The sequence below is a fragment of the Mandrillus leucophaeus genome, unplaced genomic scaffold, assembly GCF_000951045.1.
Source record: "Mandrillus leucophaeus isolate KB7577 unplaced genomic scaffold, Mleu.le_1.0 Scaffold731, whole genome shotgun sequence".
Lineage (NCBI taxonomy): Eukaryota > Metazoa > Chordata > Mammalia > Primates > Cercopithecidae > Mandrillus > Mandrillus leucophaeus.
In genome coordinates, this window is record NW_012107931.1 from 475317 (window position 1) to 476802 (window position 1486).

Below are 1486 nucleotides of genomic sequence, written 5' to 3' on the forward strand. Positions count from 1 at the left end.
GGAGGCCGCGGAAGGCACGGGGAGACTCCGAGATCCGGCTCGCCGGGGAAAAGCGTTTGCGCACGCGCAGCGCCGCGCGGCGTCCAGGGGCGGAGTGAAGTCTTGGAAGGTACGGCCCCTCATTAGACCCGCCCTCAGGATTGGACAGGACTCCAACTTGAGCAATGCAAATATTCTCGTAGCCATTATTTTAAAAATTAGTATATACACACATGCATGTGTCTTGGTGTGTACATGTACATGTACCTATACGATGAAAACAATGGAAATATTTCAGAAAACTGTTGTACATTAAAAATGAAACATCGCATTTAGAGGGGAAATTTTTATTAAGTGGGTAATTTCCCACCCTTGGCTGCACGTGGGACTCTCCCGGGAAGCTTTAAAAAGTACTGGGGTCTCCCTGAACACCGCACTTTTCAGCCTGGGCTGCGGCTCGGGCCCTGGTGGTTTTTAAATTTTCTTGGGTGATTGATTCATTGTGGGACCAAGGTTGAGGATGCGCCACGCTTATCGTTCAGCATTCCGCCGACCCCTGGAGGCGGCGCAGGGACAGCGCTCAGCTGGAAGCCAGCACACCTGGGCGCTCAGCGCCTTTTTGGTCAGTATCGTAACTCTAAAGTGAAAGTGTTAGACTTTTCTTCCACTTTTCAGATTAAAAAAAAAAAGTTACGGAACCCTGTAAAGCAGAGAGTAGCAAGAAATTCAAGCATTTTAGATTAACAGGATTGCATGTTGATTGAGAAAAACTTGGAAACTTGGCCATTCAGGCAGAATAAGAGAAATATTTAGTCTTCCTTTGAAATAAAACTTTTGACATGAAAAGGGAAACAAGAATCTGCCTCTCTCTTTGAGCCCCCTTTACTCCTTTTAACACCCTCCTGCCACTTGCCTGCTTCCCCTCCCCCCGCCAGAATAAGTTATAAAAGTTTTGGCTGAAGACTCCTTTCAACTAACTCCGGGCTTACTCTGAGATTCCCCACGCCACTGTTAAGCTACAAGAGATTTCACAGCGAAGCCCCACCCACTTCTGGGTTCCATCTGCAAACTTGGCCTTTTCACTTTTTTCCTACTGCTGGAATTAAAAATGAATTTGGAGATGGAGGTGGTAGTTTGTGCCTGTAGTCCCAGCTATGCAGCAAACACAGGCAGGAGGATCGCCCGAGTCTATTTAAAAAAAAAAAAAAAAAGGAATCTAGAAGCCGAGCGCAGTGGCTCATGCCTGTAATCCCAACACTTTGGAAGGCCGAGGCGGGTGGATCACTTGAGGTCAGGAGTTCGAGAACAGCCTGGCCAACTTGGTGAAACCCCATCTTTACTAAAAATACAAAAATTAGCCAGGCATAATGGCACGCACCTGTAATTCCAGCTGCTAGGGAGGCTGAGGCAGGAGAATCGCTTGAATCCGGGAGGCGGAGGTTGCAGTGAGCCAAGATCACGCCATTGCACTCTAGCTTGCGCGATGGAGTAAGACTCCGCCTCAAAA

At 48.0% G+C, this 1486-nt stretch overlaps 1 protein-coding gene across 1 annotated transcript in view; it reads right to left on the minus strand.

Moving 5' to 3' along the window:
* GINM1 (glycoprotein integral membrane 1) overlaps positions 1-1486 on the minus strand; it is a gene marked incomplete at its 5' end in the record, with an annotated part of 35673 nt that overhangs the window by 33636 nt on the left and 551 nt on the right. The window lies entirely within an intron of this gene.